The sequence below is a fragment of the Microplitis demolitor genome, chromosome 8 (assembly GCF_026212275.2).
Source record: "Microplitis demolitor isolate Queensland-Clemson2020A chromosome 8, iyMicDemo2.1a, whole genome shotgun sequence".
In the NCBI taxonomy this organism is placed as follows: Eukaryota; Metazoa; Arthropoda; class Insecta; order Hymenoptera; family Braconidae; genus Microplitis; species Microplitis demolitor.
The window spans coordinates 6,131,200-6,155,331 of record NC_068552.1 but is presented as its reverse complement, the minus strand read 5'-3'; the positions used below and the strand labels follow the sequence as shown (position 1 = coordinate 6,155,331).

Sequence of the window (24,132 nt, the reverse complement as noted above, 5' to 3'; positions counted from 1 at the left end):
AAAGAATCAACACAGAAAGTAAATAATTATGTTCTGGAAAGTTTTAACTTTGATTCATCATGAAAGATTATTTTTTAATTAATTAAAGAGTGTAATTGGCTTTCTGTTGAATTATTGAATAATTAATTAAAAAGTTTGAAGAAATAATTTGCATTAAACTTTATTTTAAAGGCTTTTATTTTGCTTGATTATGACATTTTGTTTGATAAAAACAAACACATGTATATGTGTGAAGTGTCATGGCGCGAGCCTACCGTGTATCTATACCGTAAACATAGTGGTTTTTAGCTCTCATTTTTAAAAACTTTATTAAAATAATAAATTTTCAGAAAATTCCTTCTCTATTCGAAAAATAATTGATTGTTCATCTTAAAATTATAAAACTTTATTCATTTTAGTTATGAGAACTAATTTAAATAATGAAATTAGGCCAGCATATACTATAGCACCCCCAATTTAGACACTTTTATAAATTTTTTCATGCGTTAGGGACACTGTCAGAGAATAAAAAGACCAGCGGTGCTTCGGTCTGTATTTTTTACTATAGTTTCATACGGAAATTTTTTATGAGCATAAATAAATACGTTTCATAATCATAAATAAATCCGTTTTGATATTTAAGATGAATTTTCTTTATTTGACGTCAGTGTTCATTATTATAATTTCAATCAATTTTCCCCGATTTTGCATAAATACTACAGAAAAAACTATACATTTTAATTTAATTTTACTTGAAATTGTTGTGAGTTGCATGCGAATTGTCATAAGTAGAAGAAAAAACTTGACAACTATTTCAATCGAACTAATGTCAATTTTTTACCAATTAGCTTAAATAAAATTAAATTGAAGAACTCTGAATAGCTACTTTAGATTGAAAGTGACAATAATTTGACATTGAAATTACTGAAAATTTGCTGCACGAATTTGCCGCCAATTTAACAGCAAAAGTTAAAAAGAAAAATTTACGATTAATTTTTGCTCAATTTCGAGGTAACACTTTTTGCTACACATAAAAGTCGGTAATGTTCATTCTTACCATTTAAGAAGATAATCAAATTTATACTTAAAAATGTCTACAACTTGAATATAAAAAAATAGTTTACAATTTTTCAAGTGAAATTAACAATAAATTGGAGTGAAAATTTACCTGGAAATTGACGAAAAATTTTTCTAGTAAGCTTTCGAAATGAATTTGCATTTTAGTTCAGGTAGTAAATTTACGTCAAATTGTATAGCAAGTTGTATATAAATTGTCCTCGCAAACAGAATTGTCCGAAGTTGACGGACATTTGATAAAATTTCCCAGGAAACTTTTGCTAAACAAACTGTGGTATTAGGGTGTCTATTTAAAATATTTAAACTTCTTGATATTGCATTTATATTCGCTAGGACGTACCAAAATTAGCTCTACTTACTTAGCCGTACAATAATAATTATTCGTACAATAATATTAATCGAGTAATATAAAAAATCAATGCTAATTGTAAGGATATTTCCTAATTGTACAGTTTACTTAGCAAAATTTAAGTTGTGAAAGTTTCCTCGAAATTTTCGTCAAATGTCCGTCAACTTCGGGCTCTTCCGTTATTGACGAGAATTTGCATAAAACTTGCGATACAATTTGATGTAAACTTACTACCCAAATTCGAATCCAAATTTATTTTAAAAGTCGTATACAAAATACCGTCAAGCCTTCTTATGTTCTATCTAGCTACCCGCAATGTCTATATTTAAAAATTACCTTTCTAATAAGGGATCTATAGTGTATATATATATAATTTAGTGCTATCTACAGATAAATTAAATTATCATTTTTATTTTGTAATTGCGTTGACAATATGTATAGATCTCTAATTAATACTTCATTATTGACAAACAATGAATTATGCGTCAAATTATATTAAAAATTGAAAAATATAATAACACTACAAAAAAAAATAAATCCTACCAAAAACATATTCTCTGTATAAAGTCGCGCCAAGTACACGTTTAAAATTTTTTAATAGTAAAAAAAAAAAAAATTTTTTTACAAAAAAAAAAATAATCGAAAAAATCGAAAAAATAATCGTCAAATCGAAAAAATACCAAGTACCTAGTATGATGCAAAATCATAACAAAAATTTTCATAAAATTTAAAAAAAAAATTGTATAACAAAATTTCAATGTACTTGGTGTGCGTTACTACATGTACTCAAGAAAAATTAATTTCTAATAAAATCAAATATGTTTCTTTTTACTCTTTTGTAAGAACACCAAGTACATTGAAATTTTGTTATACAATTTTTTTTTTTAATTTTATGAAAATGTTTGTTATGATTTCGCATCATACTAGGTACTTGGTATTTTTTCGATTTGACTTTTTTTTGTAAAAAATCATTTTTTTTTTACTTTTAAAAAATTTTAAACGTATACTTGGCGCGACTTTATACAGAGAATCTGTTTTTGGTAGGATTAATTATTACTGTTAGTGATAATTTATAACAGAAAAAGTGAAAATTTTACTTACAGTTTATAGTATTACAGTATCCCAGAGAGGAAAGTACGACGGGCTCAGGCTCGGCCCAGGTATGTAGGACCAAGCTTACACATTGGGCTAAGCTTGTAGAACCAGCCTTGGTAGAAGCCTGGAATGATAACACGGGCCAGTCCTGGTTGCTAGACCTGGCTCATGCTTGGTTGCCAGACCTGGCTCATGCTTGGTTGCCAGACCTGGCCCATGCTTGGTTGCCAGACCTGGCCCATGCATCGAGGAAACGAATAAATTTAAGTAAAAAAGAATTTTATTATTATTAACCACGTAGAGTTTATGATCATTAACGTTTAAAATATCAAAGGGAGGTAAATTGTAACGGGGTGGAAGCATTCCGCACAACGTTTGAACTTAATTTCGACTCGCGCCAAAAGATCCGCCCTCCTTCTTCAGCAACTGTTAATACTGAAGGAAAATACAGACACTGATGCGCCGGGGTCGCTACAGTCGAGTTTTCGACTTTTGGTTTTAGGGGTTGGCTAACCTGAGTGGAGAGGTACGAGGACCAGAGACGACGATGATACATTAAGATTCATCTCTGATCCAGGTATGGTCATGCATGAGCAGGCATGAGTACATATCCAAAGTAAAAATCCTTCATAATGATCAGGCTTGATCATTCTTGATCATGTATGATTCATATCTGATCATACATAATACATATGTGATCATATATGAGTTATGACTGACCGTACATGATTCATGTCTGATCAAACACGATCATGCATGTCCACGTCGGGTCATTCATGGTTATTTAGAAAGAGTTTTTATCCTTAATACGAACTTTCATATAATGTTTGATCATGCATGATCATGAATTATTGGTTATGTTGATATCTAATCATACATAAGAATTTTCAAACATAAAAATTACTGACATATTTTGAACCCTGATCACGTCTTATCATGCTTGGTCTTACGTGATCACTTACATCCCTGTCTGAATGTTCATGTCTGATGCAAGAGTATCCGCATTATTCACAAACGGTCATGCATGATCATGAAGATTAGTTATACTCAAACATGGCCATACATGGGAATTTTCATTCATAAAAATTACTGAAATATTTTTAACCCTGATAATGTCTCATCATGTCTTATCATGCTCAATTATACATATTTACTTCCAATATATGCCTGAATGTTCATGGCTGATAAAAGAATATCTGTATTGTTAATACACGTCCATGCATGATCATGAATGGTAATGCATGATCATTATAGGAAGTATCAAAAAAATTAACTGTCTTTATTTTTAAAAAGTACTCTGAAAGTATTGTTCAGGATATCGAAAAAATGACCCTGTCAAAACAACAGCTTTTAATTTTACTATTAAGGGGTATCTCATCGCTATTTTCTATTTCCCGTTTGATTAACATGGGAAATTTTTTTTTAACGTTTAAAATTTCATCACTTATTAGCGAATTAAAATATCGGAAAAACAAATGAACATTTTGGCTGGAAATTGAATGCTTTACAACAAAGGTCTCTTATCGTTTTTTGATAAATTAAATTTCTCAAAAGTAATTCGAAGTTAAAGCTTGATTCATAATCAATTTTACTACCATTTAACTTTTTTGGCGAAACTATCAGACTTATCGTAAAATGTTAAAGCACCTTTTTTGTAGATAAATTTATTTTCTACAAATTTTTTTATCGAAGTTTCCGAAATTTTTTTAGGCATTCGCATTTAAATGTCTGTTTGTTCCGAGAAATCGTATTCTTGCCGACTTTCATTACTTACGTTTAAATGAATATTACTAAAGAACTTTCTAAAATTTCTGAAACTTTTATAGAGATGGTTTGTAGAAAATGAAATGACCTACAAAAATTGTCCCATAACATTTACGATAAGTCTGATATTTTCGCCAAAAAAGTCGAATAGTAATAAAATTGACTGTGAATCAAACTTTGACGTAGATTAACTTTTGAAAACTTGAATTTACTGAAAAATGATAAGAGACCTGTGGTGTAGAGCTTTCAATTTCCAACAGAAATATTAATTAATTTTTCCGATACTCTGATTCGCTAATGAGAGCCTGGCTGCCAGTGCTTGCGCCACGCTTAATAAACGAGCTTGGGCCAACCTCATATGAATGACGTCCCATCCACGACTCAAGCTCCGAAGACTGACGGGTCATGCTTTAATGCACAATTTTCTTAATCTTCCTTCAATTGTCATAAATAATAGTTTGTTTGTTTGTTTATAGTTTTTTTTTTTATTAGGCGCCATTTTTAAACAGTACATGTTAATAATTTTATAATATTATGCTTACATATAACTTAGAAAATAGGGCTTAATAAAAAATAATCTTTTATTTAAATAAAGAATAAAAATAGAAAATAAAAAAAAAAACACTTAAACGGAAATAGTGCGAACTTTTCTATCACCGTCTTGGTCACCTGAACTAGCGAAGTAGTTACTGGTAACAGACAAAATCTTAAGGGGTGCTTCAGAACTTTGGTATTTTTCTTCAACAAATTCTGGAAGTTAATTCGTAAAATTTTAATAAGCCACAATTTTCCGATCGTAAAAATATTTATATTTTAAATTAATAATATTACTACATACCTTTTAAACATTGATAAACCAAAGTCGCGGAAAATTTTTTTTTTCCAACTGTCATTTACCGACCTGTGCCACTGTATTCCAGTTGGACTGTTTTTTTAATGATACTGGCAATGATGTTTTTAATATCTTTCACATAGTCTTTACTGAATGAATGATTGTATATTATTTTACATTTAGATTTTTGTAAGTATTTACTTTTTTTTCAACTTGAAAATTTTTTAAGTCCGGTAAATGATAATTTATTTTGTGAGGGTTTTGAGAGCTTTGTTAGACTTTAAAACCGATAAAGAGTTCGAATTTAGGCCTCATAATTCTCATTGAGAATTTAGAGTGCCAATATCGTATCATTTATCGTGCGACAAATAAAAGATTAAAGGAATTTAAATTTCTGAATTCTAAACTAGAATTTGCTCTTTGACTCTAGATTCAATAATTAATATTCTCCAAAACTTCTCTTCAGCGTGAAATTCACTCCGCGGAGATAAAACACATAAAAAATCGTGCAGTTCGTGAAAACATACATTCACAGTGAACTTCACTCCGAAGGGAAGTAAATAAATGAAAAAATAATCCGGTCTGCGTTCACTCCGAATTCTCTCCGCGTTCACTCAAACTGTTGAATGCATAACTACATTCAATAAAAAACTTGATACTTTTAATTCGATTGTACACATATTTGTGTGTTTCTTGATATTTTTTGTTAAATATGTTACTGAAAATTTATTACTTAAAGATAAATTGTAATTGACAGCAACCATTTTTAATGTGTTTTAGATGACGATTATTTTTCGTGATTTTTCAACGCAGTAATGAACTCTACTGCTGTTAGCTTTTGGTGAGTATTTAAAATTAAAAATTTCACTGCTATTGCTAATAAAAGAAAAAAAAACTATGAATTAAACAGAATCTTTTTGTAAATGAAACTTAGAATTTAAATAAATAAAAAGTTAAAGATGATAAAAAAGGACAGCAGTGAATAAAAAAATTGATGAGTTTTTTTCTTCAAGTTAGTTGGTGGAAAAGATGCCTGTTGAACTTTTGCGCACACCACCTACGACTGCATCGCTTTACATGAGTTCTAAAATAGCTTAAAGCTTATTGTGCCCACAGTAGACAGAAAAAAAAAATAAAAGAAGTGAAATGAAACACCATTAATTAAGAGAAACGATTTAAAACGATTAGAAAAAAAAATTGTAAATACTTCTTAATTCTTTTCAATACTTTAAATACTTTTGAATCGCCCTGCTTATGGGCATTTAACATTGCAAATTGTTTCGATTCGTTTCTTTCAATCAGGGCCAAAAAAATAGCAAAAATTTAATTAAAATACAGTATTTAACGTTAGAGTAAACACGAACTAAATAGTGATAGTTTTGCGTTTTATATTTGATTTATGGTCATTTACTTTATTTTACGCTCTATTTCTTCCAATCTTGTGAATTTTAATTGAATTTATGGGAAAACGGCTACCCAACTTTTTAGTGATTACTAGCCGGCTATTGTGTTGCATCCGCGTTCGAGTTTTTAGGTAGATTTTTTAAAAGTCTATTGTAATTGTCCTCATGGTCGATTTTTCAAGGAAATTTGTCATAACCTATCATAATTGGTTGAGTAGGGTTCAAAAATACCATATATAAAAAAAAAATATATATATATATATATATATATATATATATATATATATATATATATATATATATATACTTTTTTTGAGTTTTTTGACCAATTTATTTGAAAGGTATAAGACCTCTAATTTAACTTTTTTTAAGCCTGGGGTGACTAGTCACCCCACGTGGCCGTTAATCGTAAAATAATAAATCGTCTTTTGATGATTTGGGACGATTAAATCTGAAAATTATGACGATTAATGATGATTTAATTTTTAATCGTTTTTAATCGTCACAAATCGTTTTGTGTAATCAGGGTAGTTTCTCCATCTACAAATGGGTAAATCGATTGAACTGTGATACGTTACTTAAATTAATATTGAAATGGTAATTAATAAAGCCATTATTAAATTTCGCCTAATGGAATAACGATTGTCGAAAGTTTGAAGAAAAACGTGTAGGACTATTGACAAAATATTGATACATCGAAATATCGATATTATTATTTGAAAATGTCGATATTTGTAAAGTGAGTGAATGCGCAAAAAGGATCTGGTTTAGGTGTGATGGAATCTTAACAACCAAAAAATTACACAAATTATAATAAGAAATAAATTAGATATTTATTGACACTATGTACACTTAAAGCTGTGAGAAGATAATATGAAACAGCGAATGCGACAAAATGTATACGCGATAGCGAATGCAACCAATAATAATTATAGTAAAGCAGAACGGTATTAGAGCAAGAGGTTGTACTCTTGAATTCAGAAGCGAAAAGACGCTGGAGAAAATGTTGTTGAGAGCGACGTGGCCGCTTGGTGGTGACGTGGCAGCCTCGAAGCATAAAACGAATTTTCTTATTGGCTTAAAAGTGCGCCAACAGGAAATGGTTAGCTGCCAAGTTTTCTGATTAGTCGGCTGGTAGCGGGGCTCTCATGCCGACTTGACCCGGCCATGAGCTAGAAATTGTATGTACCGGGCCCAAACAGCGAGTGACCCGGCACTATTCTGATCTTGAGGTCAGTAGCAAGTTCGACAACTCCCGGATGTAACGAAAATGCACGAAGCTTTTCAAATTGTCTAAGCTCGTGACCGAACAATATTTATTACCAATATTTTTTTCGGCGATATATCAAGAGTTCGATATCGAAATGTAAGTATCGATGGTCAATATTTTTTTTAAATAAATTTTAATTAAAAATTTTTTTTTCGTAAATGATTTAATCTACAAAATCATCGTAAATTTAATCTACTGTACTTCATTTACACTATATTTATATTTTTTCTCTATTCCAAGATTACTTATTATCTTAAAATTAAATGTGACTTTGTATAGATATACTCCTGTAGTATGAAAATTACTATAATCTATGATATGGAGTACGTACTTTACTTACAGTTGTTGTTTGTAGTCAGCTATTTTGCTAATCTCTTATTATCTACCTTTATTTAGTCTGTGGTTAACACCAAGCAAAGTTAAAAACAGAGGTTATCCAAAGTTACTGTTTTATTGTAATCCCAGGAAAAAATGTTCAGACATGACCATACCTGTTAATATATGATCAGCCCGGAAATTAGACATGAGGATCCCTGTTCATGTCTGACCATGCCTGTTCATGTATGACCATTTCTGAAGCGTTAAATACATTCAGGCCTGGTCGTATCTGTTTATGTTTAATCATATCTGATCATGCATGTTCGTGCATGATCATGTCTTCGGCGTTTAATACTTCAGGCCTGATCAGACATGATCATATCTGAAGCGTTGAATACGTTTAGGCCGATCATGCTTGACCATATCTGATCTAGCTTGATACATACGATTAAATTTCAAAAACTTAGTCATAATTGTATATGACTTATTCAGAATTATATATAGCTAACGTAATTATACTTATATATAATTTATGTATAATTTTATATAACTATGTATCTATAATTAATAAATTAGATATAAAATTTTGTTGACTAAGAATCTATCATGTATAAGATTTTTATCACTTGAAGTTCATACGAAACGTACTTTTCAACCTGGGAAGAAATGATCAGATCTGATCAGATATGAAAAATGACCAGGCACGATAAGGTCTGTTCATGTTTGCTCAGGTATGCTCATTCCTGTTCATGCCTATCCGAGTGAAAAAATTATAGATAAGAAATGGCTCTGTATAATCATATATAATTATGCATAGCTATAAGTAATTATTCATGTATAATTATCTATAATTATTTCTATAAAAATAAGAAAGAAAAAATTCGGGCGTATGCAGGATTTAAACCATAGTCGCCACGCTTGAAAGTTTAAGCCGCTACTCATTGACCAAAGAGATTGACTTAAAAAAATATGTTCCGTATGAACTTCGAGTAATGAAAATTTTATACGTGATAGATTTTCAGTCAAAAAATTTTAATCTAATTTATTAATTGTTGATACATAGTTCTATAAAATTATATAATTATAACAACGTCAGCTATATATAAGTATAACTAAGTTAGTCATATACAATTATAACTAAGTTTTTTTTTATTTATCCCATATATCAGGCTGGATCAGACATGGTCAGACATGTTTAGGCCTGAACGTATTTAACACTTCAGACATGATCATGTCTGTTTATGCCTAGTCAGACATGGACAGGCATGGTTATGCATGATCAGACCTGAAGTGCCCCTGGCGGTCCTGATCCACCGTGATATAAGATGAATTACGGAGAATCACGGTAAATCACGCTAATAGGGTGAAATTACCGTGAATGTGTGCGTGATATCACGGTGAGGTTTCATGGTGATTCAGGGTAAAATCACGGTGATTCACGTCTATTCACGGTGTATCACCGTGATGTTCTATAATCGAACTATTGAGATTTACCGTGATTCACGGTCAATTTTTGTTTATCGTTTCAGACTTGATCATGCATCAACAGGTATAATCATATCTGATATCAGGCATGAATAGGTATGTCCACGCATGATCACGCCTGAAAGTATTTATCGCTTCAGAAATGACCATATCTACTCATGCTTAGTCAGACATGGTCATGCATGATCAGGCCTGAATTATTTAACACTTCAGATATGATCATGCATAAACAGGCATGGTCGTGTCTGAAAATAGTTTCCCGGAAAGTCAATCTCTTAGGTCCACGGATAGCGGCTTAAACTTTTAAGCGCAAGGTTCACGATTCAAATCCTGCACACACCTGAATTCTTTTTTTCTTATTTTTATGGAAATAATTATATATAATTATACAAAAAAATTATATGTAGCTATACATAATAATATATAATTATATAAGGTCATTTTTTATCTATAATTTTTTTACTCGGATAGGCATGAACATACCTGATTAGATGTTTGAATCTCCCGCGCTTGAGTTTATCATCGCTACTCTGAGGCCAGTGAAATAGAGTGATGCCGGCGCGTTATCATGCGTGAGAGCATCCACTGGTCCCATTCTCATCTCTTGCTCTATCCTTTCCTCCAAGTGGGGATGAAGAAGAAGACGAAGCCTTTATTAAAAATTCACCGACGCTAATAGCAACACGTGTTTTTGTGTGCTTTTATTTAAACCATTCGCAATCGCTTTGCTAATTATTATAATTCACCTCAAGTTAGTTCTCAACTCTCAGTTGAAATTATTTCTAGTTAAGTGTAGTGATTATCTAATGACTTTCAATATAAATAAATATTAAAACTTAATTAATTTATCTCTCCGCGTGTATTGGCTTGCCACCAACCTCCATCTGAATTTGTATAATCAACATTTTTCATCTCACAATCAATATTAATTAATCCAGTGCAGTATATATAGTGAATATAACAATAAAAAATACGTTATTTTCATACATTAACCTGCAGTGTTAATTACATTTATTTTTAACTGAGCATCCCAGCTGTTAAAAAATGTGAAAATAGCAATCTCAAAGTCATTTCATACCAGTGCATCGCTGAGTACCTTTGACCTGGTACTGCATTGGTGGAAGAAGTGTTAAGAAACACCTCAGTGAAAATTACACTTTGTAAAGTGACTAAATCCGTGATTTAGGTGCTCATATCATCAACAACATCTCAACTTCCTAACTTCATGTCGCTGCTTATCACCTGGAATCATCACCAGTTACTGTCAGTTTGTTCTGGATTATTCAATTAAAAGTTTTTTTTTGTTTTTCTCCTATCACTCTAATTACAGATGGACATGTCAATTGTCACAATGGCTGCCGTGCAGAATAAATTGGCGTTGCAATTAAGCCACATGTCGTTCATCCCATCTCTGGGCGCGGCTGCAGAAGCAGGAGTGTTTGAGACTCTCCCTCTGTCCTCAGCTACAGCAGAAATTAAGCTTCTCAATACATATGGGGAAAATTTTGAAGCTCATCATGAGAAATTACTCTCATCCAAAAACGGACGTCACCGTGGAGCACAAATACTTCACCGATGGGTCGTTTGAAACCACACTCAACCAGTTTCAGACAGCTGCAGACAGCCTCTATACCTGGCTCACTTCAAACATCAGTATCACCTTAGATTTGTTTGAGTCAGCCTGGAACACGATCGTCAACTAGTACAAGAACAAACGACTACTCATCTCAACTCAGTTGGATAAGCTACTCAGCATCCGTCCAGCTGAAGCGGCAGCGAAGGAAGAAGACGCCGCCATCCCATGTCCTTTCGCTTCTGGTGTTTAACAGTTTCACCTCGGATTTTTCATCCTAGTTTGAGGAATCTAACGTGCTACCACGTACTCTCAAACCGCTTCGCTTAGTCTTAATTATTCTCGTGTGATAATTTCGCTTAACTTACGCTAAAATATCCTCAATAATTAACTAGTATGTCGAGGCTACTAATTATTAAGCATACATTGATTGTTGCTCGCGTCTAATAACTTATAAATTAATTAACATGTTCTGATCCGCTACTGACCAAGTGTCGAGTTTTTATAAGTGATTTAAGATAGTTTGCATTCGCTATCGCGTATAATACAAAGTCGCATTCGCTATTAAGTATATTTTTCTCACAGTTTTTCACTGTACATATTGTAACAGTGCGTTTAGACTTGAAAATCGAGCGCCAAAGTTTAGTTGACCTACAGCCATCTATTGTGATAATTGTACCTTAATTAACACTCATCAGTCACCTGGAGCCATGTCAGAGGTCCCCTAGATCGTATTCTGTTGAGACAATAGTGGGGTAGTTTCCCACCCTCAGGACTTTTCCTTTAAAAGGGCTAGCAAGCAGTTGCTCGAGGACTTAGGCTCTGGCCACCACCCAGAGAGGACCAGTAGGGTAGTGGACTGATGACGCCTAGCGAGGTTCTTACTCCACACCCAGAGCTCAATACAATTTATTTGAGCCGGCCTAACGAGGAGTCTAGTCATATCTAGTCATTGAACAGTTTTATTTAATTTATTTTATATCTTTGAATTTGTTTGTCCGTTATTAATAGCCGCAATAATTGTTTTATAAATTATTTATTTGAAGAACGTTTTAATTGACCCCATTTTGAGTTAAATTTCTACATGCGGTCATTTAGTAAAGTTAAAGTTAAATTTGATTTGTTCCGGTAAAATTCGTGAGTATTACCACACCATTGCTGTTCATTTCCTGCCATTTTTCACCACAGAAGATTGGGCCTACAGCGTTGCTGCCACGTTTACTGCCTACAGATATTGAGGGTCATTTCCATCTACACCTACAAGGATAGAGCATGCAGTAAAGTACAGCGTAAGTGGGATTCCGTCTTCCCCAAATTAAATTTATACTTGGTCTCCTCCTGCGTAAATTAAAATATCAAAACTTATATACTAAATTTTATTTTAATTAATTCTATTGGGGAAATTTTTATATAGTAAATGGGTATTTGGTTGAATAAATATAATAGTTTTTCTTTGATAATGCAAAACCAAATCTCTCATTGAATAAGCCACCAGGCATTCCTTTCCTTTGATAAATAATAAGCGCTAATTTTCAGGGAACGAGGAGAGCCTCCCAGCTCATAAGATTATATTAATTAAGTTAAATTAAGTAACCGAGGCCTGGAAAAGAGCTAGCCCAATTCAAACTCCTTCGGTTATACTGGCGCCCAAGTCTTTGCACTTCGTTCTCTAGTTTATTGGCAAAATTTTTTGCACCTTTCTCTCTAGCATTAACCTGGTGGTTCCTAATTAAAATCAATAGTTACATTTTTTTCATCAATTATTTTCCGAATGTCTTTGAATACGTCGGGAGGAGTAAGATCAATGGTTATTGGAGAGTAATTACCTCGATAAATCGTTAATGAATGTTTGTGTCGGCTTTCATGGATACATTTCAAATATTTAAAGTTGTATTAATAAAACAGCCAATTTATCATCTGTAATTTTTGTGTTAATTTTAACTATTGAATCAACCACACCTACACCAGAATCCTTTTGTGCATTCGCTCAATTTTACAATTTCAAATATATAAAAAATATAATTATGAAAATATATTGTTAATTTAACCAACAACATAAGATAATAAATATAACAAAATTATATATTTTTTACGTACTTAAAAAGTTTTTTTTTATAAAAAAAAATTTGATTTTTTAAATGTTTTTTGAACATTCTAAAATATAATTCTTGTAAACATAATTGAGCATTATTTAAAAAAAATTTTTAATCTTTTTCGGGATTGACTCTGAATTTTCACTCTTAATTTACCCTGAATACATCCTGAGGACACACGTAATGCACTTTGGTTCCGCTCTGGTAAAGCTGTGGTTCCACTCTAAAGAACACTTTAGATCCTTTTCGGAAAATTTCTGGTTTCACTCTGAAAAGGTTTTCGTTTTATCCTGGACTTACATTGGATATTCTCAGAATTTGCTCTGGATTTTGGGATAAAATTTGCTCGTCAATCGAATTGGTTGTTTCTTGTAGTATAAATAGCAATCGAAAGAGCTGGTCAGTCATCAACTTTCCTGTGAATTTCAGATCATTCGATCGAACAGACTGAAATAGTTAAAAAATACGAAAAATTTTTTTTTTTAGTTTTTCTTGAAATTTGTTAAAAACAACTTGATCAAGCGATTCTGAAATCTATTCAGCTCTAGAACCTAATAAAACGCGTTAATTACCACATTGAACGTTGAAGTTGGTTGATTAGTTCCAAAGATATCGGCGTCAGAAAATTAAAAAAATAACATTTTTCCTGGATAAATAGTAATATAATATACTAACATATGTTCAAAATCGTACCAACTCTCCATCTTTATGGTTTCTTTCGATTACCACATGATGCAAAGCAATTCATTCTTCAGTTTACAATAATATTTTCAACAAAATAATATTTTTAACAAAATAATTGAAAAAACACCTGTTTTTACATTTTTCTCGGATGATTTATGTATTAACGCTCCGATTTTAGTCGAAGCTCATTAAAATACTTATTTTAATCACTGACATTGATTTTTGCCTGATTACATTCATTTTATTAAACATTATTGTGAATAAAAATTTTAAGAACGCTTGTTCATTAAGTATCTTCATGATACCAGCATCGAAACTTGAAGTTTCAGTGTCTCTACAGCCCATCAAAACAAGCTAATATCAAGCCGATGCTGCAAACAACTACTAGCGAATTCGTAATTCAAAAATATCTTCGTTCATCAGGCAGAAACATGGGTGTTTCTTTCCTTGGGAAGAAACACGATTGTTTCTGCCCTGTGTGACTGCGGGTGAAATATTGAAAATAACGTTTTCGAGCTCTTTCAGATCGAGAACAGCGGGAAGTTTCGGGGCTGCCCTGCAGGTCATCCGATTGACAATTTTTTAACTTCCTGCTAAGAAAATTGCAAATTTTCAAAAATTTGGGAAGTTATTGGTTTCGGTCCAATTTTCGAAAATCGAATTTCTAAGAGATCTTGACGTTTTGAGATCTTTAAGTCGCCAATCGACGCATTTTATCGAGTTCTAAAGCTAGTTGGATTTTTAAGTCGATCGTTCAAATCGTTTTTCAAAAATTAAAAAAAAATGTTGAAACTTTTATTTTTTTTTAATTTTTGTAGTTCTCAAATATCTTCGAGTCTATTCGATCAAATGATCTGAAATTTTCAGAAAATTTTACGGCCAACAAAATCTTTCGATTGCTGCAAGAACCATGCAAATCGGTTGAATAGTTCAAAAGATAAAAAGTTTATACACACACACACATTCATACTTACAAGCATTCAGACAGCTTTCTGAAAGTGGTCAAAATAGCTTTTTTGGACCTCAAAGTGTTGACATCTGATGACAATTCGATTTTCGAAAATTTAAAAAAAAAAAAACAATGACTTCCTAAATTTTTGAAAATTTTTAATTTCCATAGCGAGAAGTTAAAAATGTTTAAATTTAGGCAGAATTAAATGTAAACAATCCTGATAAAGAGTGGAAATCATTTTGAATTAGATCATAAGCTCGAAACATGAAATAGCCGACAAAAGTTTAAAGATCAGTAGTTTTTTTAACGTTTTGAAATATTTTTTTTATTACTCATGCGGGATAAGTGGTATCTTAACGCCCGCTAATGCAGTTGAAAAAGAGCTGTTTGCCCATTTTTAATTACGCGTGAGTTTTTTCGGAAATAAAACTGCTATTTGAGTGCGACAAGTTTACTTGGCGCACGCAAATTACACTTAGCACACGCAAGCTGTCTTTGTCGCACACAAATTGACTGTGAAAACTACTAACATTCAAATAAATAACAAAACAAAAAAACAATCTAACTGTCAATATTAAAAAAGTGAGGTTGACAGTTAGCATCACGATATCACAAAAAAGAAACCAAAAATGGAAAATAATCCTGACCTGATCCCCGAAACCCCTGAAAGTGCCGATGAAGAATTTATACCACCAGAAATTTTGGAAAAAGCTAATGAGGTGATTAATAATCTAACTCCTGCGAAATCAAGACCGAAGTACGAAGCAAGCTACAAAAAGTTTATTCAGTGGCGAACATAAAAAAAAATTAAAAGCCTGTCGGAGTCGGTTTTTCTGTCGTATTTTTCTGAGTTTGCTGAAACGAAGAAGCCATCAAGTTTGTGGGCAACGTACTCCATGTTGAGAAGTATGGTTGCTATTAAGCACAACATTAACATTTATGATTATTCAAGATTTGACAATTTATTTGAATGATAGTAAAAATAATTGACTAATATAGGCCTCTTTGATGCCAAAAAATGATTGTTTCAAATAAATTAATGTTTATTAATGAATATCAATTAGTATGAATTTTTTGTAATTTATTTAGTTCTATTTTTTTAACTTTTCAATTGTTTATTTAGACTGGGGGGGCTCCGCCCCCCCCCCCCCAACCCCCCGCCGGGGCTTTGCCCCTGGACCCCATATTTATACCCATCTGTATCTCCGCATTTGTAATAAAAAATAGTATGAGCAACTCGTGCGTTGTTGTCGATTACCCACTCGAGCGAATGAACGCACTCGCTTCGCTCGTGCGTTCAACTTCGCTCTCGTGGGCAATCGCCAACTTATCGCACTAGTTGCACAATATACTATTTCATTATGAATTTTTGAATACGCCTTTATGGCTCTTAATACCTATGCCATGGATTATAAGGACATACATACCTATACAAGGTATTACTTGGATTTAAAACAGAAATATCAGGAGTGTCTACCTTCCGATAAAAATATCAATGTACAGTACTCATTGTGAGAGCTGTTATTTATATTAAAAGATAATTCTTTGTATACTGGGTTGTTAAAAATTATTAGACTTGATTTTGTCAGCTTGAGAATTGACTATAGCAACCTCACATTCTAAACTCGAGTTATAGTTTTTTTATTCAACACTTTTAACTGGTATATTATGGAATTTCTTAAAACTCAATAATTCAACGACAGTAGTCATAATAATTATAACGATTATTTTGATAGTATTTAATGATAAAAAATATATTCATAAGTTTTTTTTTTTGCGTACAAAATTTAATTATTTTCCTGCTTTATCTGTAAATATATATGAATATATAAAAGCATTCTTGTTGCTCGTTTGTTGGCAGAAACGGGTGCACGTGGATTTACGATCGTAATAAAATCATGCTGGGTTGAATTCTTTGACTAGAGAAAGAAAATTATAGAAGAAAGTAGAGTAATAAAAAAAAAAAACAAAAATGGAGAGATAAAAAGTTCTACCCAATCATTTATCATATGGTTATATTAATTAAATATAATTCGATTATTTCAGAATTAATTGTAGCTAAATAATTAATCGATTAATCACAATATCAAAATTAAAAGTTGATAGAGCATAAAATTATTGTCATTAATAAGCAAAAAAATAAATAAATAATTGAACCAGTTTCTAATTTTTAAAGACAATCTATGAAAATAAAAATGAAGTTTCAGAATAGAGTAAACCACTATCAAGTAATAGAATGAAATATAGCTATAACAGAAGCAGCTGTAGCAATAGCAGTGTTTCCACCGTTCTATTGACCACCCCTCATATTACCTCTACCCTCGTCTCAAACTGCAGGCAATTGAGGCACTCTCTATCTTACTTTGTTGTCCCACTATTTCCCCTTATTTATGTCATCGATAAGACAACTTTTTAATCATTTGAATCTCCCATTCGATCCTTATAATTTGTTTCCCACACGTCTTTCTCTATAAAACTTTGTATTAGATTTTTTTATTTTTGTTCCTTAGAAAATTTCAAATCAAAATTGGAATCGCATTTTGAACCTGCACGGTAAAAAATGCATGGCGTTCGATACCATGCTGATATGGTCTCAAGGCAGATACTGGAATAGTATGTGAAATATTCCAAGACAGTATTATAACGAGTCTCAGAAGTATGGCGTTATTTACTTTACTGTATAGTACTGTAGCTATTGTATCGCTCACACGTATGCACAGCAGGCACGGCGAAACAGCATGGCCCCTGAGACCCATACTACAATGCCGAAGACACAATGCTACTAGTTTTTCCCGCCATAATTTTTGGCGTGTCAATCAATGTATACTATCGTATTACCGCCAAAACTATGTAGATGTCGTTAGATTAGGCTTACCTATCAGAAGCATTGTGGATACGGCAACGCAGTATGGGCCTAACGACCATACTGACATTGCGGCGTCCGCAACAACTATCGCCTACTGGCAAAGTGATATCCACAAAATATTTCTTACCATGTAGTTGACGTTTTAAAAATTAAATTAAGACGGGTAAACGTGGAACGTAGATGAAACTTATTTAGACTGAAACAGTAAATGGAATTATTTCAAGAGCCTTTTATTGCTGCTAAAAATTCCTATAAGCTAAAAATCCGTAAATAAAAATTTGTAGGAGTTGTACAAAAATTTAGGGGACACTCTAGACGTAAATACTCAAGTGTATAGATTTCTCATGCTTTATTTGGGTCTTATACATTATTCAGAAGCTAAAAACCAATGGATAAAAATTTGACACTTTAGAATAGAAAAATATATGAGAGCCAATCGTCAAGAGCATTTACGTCTAGAATGTCCCTGAAATTTTTTTACGCCAGCTACGAATTTGTATTTATAAACTTCTAGCTTATTTTTTACCATTTTCCGTAGAAAAATACAATGATCTTCAAATAACTTTATTCTGTTGTCTTAAGAGGCGTCCGCTCTCGTTCTCTATCACACCCAAGTAGATGAACGGTACTATCCTTGTTGCATTTAGGCAGTAAGTAGAAACTTTGTCCACGTTTTTCTCATAGACAAATAAATAATTTTGAAAAATGAAAACTTAGATTGCTGGATTATAGAGCAATGCATAGAGCCTCCTTTTTGATTTTGCATTTAGAAATTTTATTTAAAAAAAAAAAAAAGCTTGAACAAAAACGACTATATACCCTCTTTTAATCTAAATGGGTTCTATCTACGTTTTAGTCGAATCCGTCTTATTTGCGTTTTGAGTACGTTGAGTAGGCTTAATAATAATAAACGATTCAAATTTCAAGTCAGAATCTTGAGCATTTAACAATAGTATACAACACATTTATATAAGAGTATAAGACGTGCTACACGTATTTTTTTTACTCTGTCTTGCAAAGTATTTTTGCTGTGTCTCCTTGTGTGCATATTTTTGTGTCGGGCCTACAAATTTTGGGTTTAACGAAATCTTCATTCCGAGCAATCATACTCAGTTTTTACAAGTTTTGAAGTATTGAAAAAATTAAACTTATAAACATAAAAATTGTCTGGTTAGTTTAGGTTAATTCCTTTCATGCTCCCAACTTGGCAGTGCAGACAAGTATTAGTGCGCAGTCGTGCTGCATTGTGCTACTTGATGCCTCGTTATCATCTGTTAAAGTAAACAACTGATTCTCTGGATTAAAAAATTCCTACAAAAAATCGGGTAACGTTCTGTGTGAGATGTAAAAAACCAGTTAAACCTTCACATGTATGTGAAAAGTGTAAATCAGCCTTTCATCTCAGCTGTTTGAAGGAATACATTAAAACGAGATCACAAGATAATTGTTGTGCAATACACTTCAAGCATCTTTTGTCCACACTTGATCCTCAAAAGTCATTAACACTTTCATCATCAAGACCCTTCTCCAGGTTAAGTTTCAAGTCGACTACATCGTCACCTCACACACTACCTATATCTACCATTTCTCAAGACGCTGTATTTTGCTCACCGATCTCCATCCAAACTCCAACCACTGAAATGAACACTTCAGGAAATACAAATGCTGACTGGACTAAGCTTAGTATTGATGAAAAATTGAACTTGTTATTGGATCTCTCGATAAAGAATTCGTCAAACATAAGAAACTTTTCGGAAAACCTCAAGAATCATAGTGTTGATTTAAAATGTCTGTCAAATGATGTCAAAAAGACCAGCGGCGAAGTTAAGCTACTTGGTGAACGTTTAAGTTAGGTGAATCAAGTTTCTTTTAAAACACTTGAGCAATTAAATACTAAGGTAGATGAAAACACTTCAAGATGCATTGAAAACGCAGAATCTATTAAGAAAATCGAAGCTAAACTAAATACACTTGGAGATAATTTAGCATCGTCATCTACTACAGTTCCAGTCTCGAATCTTTCAATTGCTGAACTACTAATATCTACAATCCCGGAGCAAGTCGCTGATGAACTATCACCTCTCAAAGTGTCAACTAAAGTTTTAAAAAAATTAAATTTATCTAGCCTTACAAGCGATATTTTTAGTGTGCGAAAATTTACAAATACCAATTTAAAAAAAAAATTCTACAGATGGCAAACCACTTTTACATTTTTATATTTTAAACATGTATTTTAAACTCTAGTCGATGATTCTTTTCGAGGTCTTCTGTATGTAAATGACTTTTCACACTCTGAAACACATAAATTATTGATTGCTACTAAAGAAAGAGCTAAAGCTCTCAAATATGAATATGTATGGGGCCAAAAAGGAGTAACTTTTGTTAAAAGAGATGATAGCGCTGATAAAATTGTTATTAACTTAAAATTAGAATTACCCGTGTAAAAAAGTTCAGGAATTCCGGTAGTGAGCCGGCAGAACTCCTAAGGAATTCATATTTGTGTCAAAATAGGAGAACCTCCGGATAAATTCTGGATGAAAATGAGATATGAAATTTTATCGTAACCGGTGGTGAGAATTCCAGTCACAAAAAAAAGTAATATCAGCTGATCGTACATAATTGCAGAAAGATGCAGTTAGGAAAAACAATGTAAGAATTTCCAGATAAAAAGAATGGTTTTATCACGCAACGAATTCCTAGTAAGATCTTAGTTATATCTGGCGAAAAAGTACATGAATAGCAGAAAAATGACTGTCGAGAGTAGCCGATAGGAAATTTTCGATTCAGTGTCTTGCTGCTAACAATTCATCGGAATCCAATCAATCTATAAATGAATTGACAGGTATTTAATTTTTACCGATGCCCTAAAATTTCATCTTGAACACCGGATAAATCCTGGAGGCATTCTTATATAGCTCCGGTGGAATTACTGGCAGTAGACTAAATCAATAATTTAATTTTTCTACTTTAAAAATAAATCACTGAATGTTCATGTAATGTTCCGTTAGAAGTCGGCTGGAATTCCGCCGGAGCTTTATATGAGTTCCTCAAGGATTTATCCGGTGTTCAAGATGAAATTTTAGGGCATCGGTATAAATTAAATACCTGTCAATGTGTCCAAAGATCAATCGAATTACGATGAATTATTGTACTAACCAGCAAAACACTAAATCGAAAATTTCCTTTCGGCAACTCATGTAACTTTTGCGTCAGATTTCACTAAGATCTTACTAGGAATCCGTTACGTAATAAGACCTTTTTTTTATCTGGGGAATCTTACATTATTTTTCTTAATTGCATCTTTCTGCAATTATGTACGATCAGCTGATATTACTTTTTTTTGTGACTGGAATTCTCACCACCGGTTACGATAAAATTGCATATCTCGTTTTCATCCAGAATTCATCTGGAGGTCCTCCTATTTTGACACAAATATGAATTCCTTAGGAGTTTTGCCGGCTCACCACCGGAATTCCCGAACTTTTTTACACGGCTAGCTAAATTAGAATACCGATCTAGAGATTTAACTCCTACTGAATGTACGTCGCTACGGTTATTGAGTCTAAATATCCATAGTTATGTTAGTCATACTGTGCAACTTATGGAATTAGTAGCTGAGATAAGACAACATATTATTTTCATTGTAGCAACATGGTTAGACTAACTATCGATAATAATGTTTTTTTACTTCACGATTATACTGTTGTCAGAATAGATCGTAGTTTGATGCGCACTGACTCTCGATATTATATACGTGGTGGTGGAGTTGCTTGTTTTATTCACAAATCATTTAAAACTAGAATTTTACCTATAGCAATAACTAATTAGTTAAGCCAGCCAGAATTTATTATTCTCGATGTGACGTTAACTACTGGCCCCCATATTTTACTATCTTGCGTTTATCGACGACCTAGAGGTCTCTTACTTAATGATTTTTTCAATATCTATTTGAAACTTGGGCCAGATTTCAAAAACTGTATTATTGCAGGCGACTTAAACTGCAACTTGTTAGTATCTGATACGGCTGCTAACCATCTGAAAACATTTATCTGTGACTCCTCTCTATACTGTGTACGTTTCGGAGCTACTTATCATGAGCAAAACAGTGACTCGTGGCAAGATGTAATTATCGTAGATTCTGAGAATAAAGTTGGTAAATTTTTTAAGTCCAGTGTACCTTTTATTAATGGTCATGATTTTCTGTTTTGTGAATATATAATAAACTATCATAAACTAAATAACAAACAAATCACTTACCGTAATTTTAAAAATTGTAATCATGCTGAGTTATCCAGCTTACTAGCAAATTCTTTCGATTCTTTGATCCAAAGCTTGTTTTGAAAGGGATAATTGTGGCTATGAAAAAAAAAAAAATTTCCAAAAAAAAAAATTTGAAAAATGACAAATTTGTCAAGTTTTGAATTCTTGAAATTTGTCAAAAATGACGATCGACATTAAATTTTTGGCTCGATTTTTTTCGTATGACATCATGTGCTTATTTTAAAAGATCCTGAAATTTTTAGAACTGTGTTTTTTGTTTTTGCAAAAATATGAATTTTTGAATTTGATTAAAAAAAAAAAATTTTTTTTTCTTCGTTTCTTCGTTAAGTAAAGTTAAACAATCACGTTATTTTGAAAATTTCATTTATATCATGTTCAAGTAAAAGCATCTAATATAGGAAATAACGGACACGCTTATGTATATACGACATTTATGTAATTATAATTATGTTAATAAATTTCACTATCTAATTAACTATGATAAGAATATTATTCTGGCGTACACTTTTTAGCCTTTCATAAAGATATAATTACTTATTACTGTACAATGAAAAAAAAAAAAGTAATTTTTAACGCTAACTATATACTAAAAAATGTTATTAACTTTAATGATCAGTGAATTTTACTTTAATTTATTTTTATTGGCAAATTTCAAACAATATATATATTCTTAAATTGTTAATTCTATTAAAGAAAGTAGATAACTTAAAAAAAAAAATCTGAAAACCGATGGGCTCTCCGAATCAGCCTTAAAACTTTCAACTGTTTTCGAGCTCAGAAACACAATACGATTATTTAAAAAAAAAAAAATTAATTTTTGGCGTACGATATCTTTGTAACGAATCAACGGATCTAGACGTGTTTGGCGGCAATCGAAAGGGCTTATCAGGGCTTAGAACTGATTACATTTTGAGGTAAATCGGGTAAGTAGTTTATGAGTTATATAAAAAGATCCCAAAATATAAAAGTGTTTAATTTTTTGTATTACTCGTAAACTACTCGACCGATCAACTTCAAAATCTCATCAGATCTAAGTCTTGACAAGCCTTTTCGAATGCAGCCAAACACATCCAAATCAGTTGGTTCGTTCGAGATGTCGTACGACAAAAATTAGTTTGCACACATCCTAACACATACGCACGCACACATACTCATACGCGGACGTCCATTCAGAAATAGTTAAAATAGCTTTCTAGAAATTCAAAATATCAAGATCTGATGAAAACTCGATTTTCGAAAATCGGACCAGAACCCATAACCTTCATTTTTTTTTTTTTTTTTTCAAATTTTCAATTTCATAACAGGAAATTAAAAATTTGTGTTTGTTATCCTTATACATCTCAGCATTTATTCGATTAATTGAAATGAAATTCGTAGGAAAGTGGATATTTGAAAAGCCCATTCGATTGTCGCTAAAACCATCAAAATCGGTTTATTCATTCAAAAGTTCTAGAGAGTTGACACACATACACATACACACACACAGACATCACTCTGACAATAATCAGAATAGCATCCTAGGACCTCCGAACATCGAAATTCGATGGAATCGATGTTCGAATATCGAGGTGAAAACATTAACGTCATGAATTTCTTGAAAATTGACGATTTTATTAGCTGGAAGTCTAAAATATAACCAATAACATATTCCCTGTAAAAAAAAAAAATGCACCAATTACACGCTCAACATTTTTTACAAAAGATTAAAATTTACTTTACAAATAATAACAAAATCTTAAAAAAAGCAAGTAGCTGGCAGAATTTGAAATCATGAGAAATAATTTAAGAAAAATACGTGAATCAATAAAATTCATTTGAATGTACTTATTGTGCGTTATTAATGGATTTCAGCAAATTAAATCCTATGATCGATTTTGAACTATAATCGAATTTAGGCAAATGACTAAAAGGGATTGAACACACCGCTTTTATGTAGACCACACTGAGAGAAAAAATCGGTTTTCTGAACTAAGAAATCGTAGTTCACAGACGACTCAGCTAAACTAAATCAGTTTCAGTAACTAATACACCATAGTAAAGTAATCTTCGACTACATAGTCATTCTTACTATTTTCAGTTACATATACTAAGATAAAGTTAACATAACTATA

At 32.1% G+C, this 24,132-nt stretch overlaps 1 long non-coding RNA gene across 1 annotated transcript in view; it reads left to right on the top strand.

Moving 5' to 3' along the window:
* Positions 1–24,132, top strand: part of LOC128668376 (uncharacterized) — an 88,667-nt gene that overhangs the window by 48,553 nt on the left and 15,982 nt on the right. Inside the window, exon 2 of the long non-coding RNA XR_008404109.1 lies at positions 5,877–5,937. This is a non-coding gene — a long non-coding RNA (uncharacterized LOC128668376). The remainder of the gene's footprint in view (positions 1–5,876; positions 5,938–24,132) is intronic.